We start from the raw sequence: 1,688 nt of genomic DNA on the forward strand, positions 1-1,688 counted from the left end.
AAGGTTTAATATTTAAAGTGATACTGGCCTCATAGAAGGAGTTTGGGAAGAGTCTCTCCTTTTCAATTGTTTTGAGTAGTTTGAGAAGAATTGGAGGGGCTGGCACTGTGGCAGTGGGTTAAAGCCCTGGCCTGAAGCTCCCTCAACTCATATGGGTGTCGGCTCTAGTCCCGGCTGCTTTTCTTCCAATCCAGCTCTCCGTAATGGCCTGGGATATCAGTAGAAGATGGCCCAAGTCCTTGGGCCCCTGCACCCACGTGGGAGATCCAGAAGAAGCTCCTGGCTTTGGATCAGTGCAGCTCTGGCCATTGCGGCCATTTGGGGAGGGAACCAGCGGATGGAAGACCTTTCTCTCCCTCTCTCTCTGCCTCTCCTCTCTCTGTGTAACTCTGACTTTCAAATAAATAAAATAAATCTTTAAAAAAAAAGAGAGAAGAATAGGAATTAGTTCTGTAAAAATCTGGTAGAATTCAACAAAGAAGCCATCTGGTGCTGGATTTTTCTTTGTTGGGCAGGTCTTTATTACTGCTTCAATCTCCATCTTGGTTATTGGTCTGTTTTAGGTTTTCGGTGTCTTCGTGATTCAAATTTGGTGGATTGTATGTGTCCAGGAATCTGTCCATTTCTTCCAGATTTTCCAATTTGTTGACATATAGCTAGTTTTTTGTAGTAATTCCTAATTATTCTTTTTATTTCTGTTGTATACATTTTTATATCTCCTTTTTAATTTCTGATTTCATTGATTTGGGTCTTCACTCACTTTTCTTTCATTAGTTCAGTCAGTGATACATCAATTTTGTTTATTTTTTTCCAAAAACTAGCTCTTCATATTTGTATTTTTTGTTTCAATTTTGTTTATTTCTTTTCTAATTTTAATTATTTCTTTCCTCCTGCTAATGTTGGATTTGGTTTGTTGTTGTTTTTCTAGGTGCTTGAGATGAAATAACAACTCATTTATTTGATGCTACAAACTTCCCTCTTAACACTGATTTTGCAGTATGTCATGTGTTCTGGTATGTTGTATTGTCATCTTCATCATAGCCAAGAATTTTTTTATTTTCCTTTTGATTTCTTCCAAAATCTACTGTTCATTCAGGAGGATGCTGTTCAATCTCCATATGTTTGCATATTTTCTAGAGATCATTAACTTGTTAATTTCCAGCTTCATTCCATTGTGGTCAGAAAATATATCTGGTATAATTTCAAGATTTTTGAATTTGTTGTGACTAGATTATGGCCTAGCATATGGTTTATCCTAGAGAAAGTTTCAGGCACTGATGAAAAGAATGTATATTCTCAACTATGAGATGAAAATTTCTGTAGATATCAGTTAGATCCATTTGGTCCATAGTGTGTATTGGTTCTGTTGTTTCTTTTTTATTTTCTGTATAGTAGATCTTTCCATTGCTGAGGGTGGGGTATTGGAGCCCCTCATTACTATTGCATTTGAGTCAGGTCTCCTTTTAGATCCATAAACATTTTTTAAATAGCCAGGCACCCTGGCATTGTGTTCATGTACATTTATTATAGCCACATTTTCTTGTCGAATAGATACCTTAGTAATTACATAATGTCCATTCTTTGTCTCTTTTAGCAGTATTCGTGTTAAAGACTATTTTGTCTGATATTAGGATGGCTACACTTGTTTGTTTTTCATTAGCTTTCCATTAGCATAGGATATCTTCTTC

This window comes from Oryctolagus cuniculus, chromosome 4 (genome assembly GCF_964237555.1).
Source record: "Oryctolagus cuniculus chromosome 4, mOryCun1.1, whole genome shotgun sequence".
Taxonomy (NCBI): Eukaryota; Metazoa; Chordata; class Mammalia; order Lagomorpha; family Leporidae; genus Oryctolagus; species Oryctolagus cuniculus.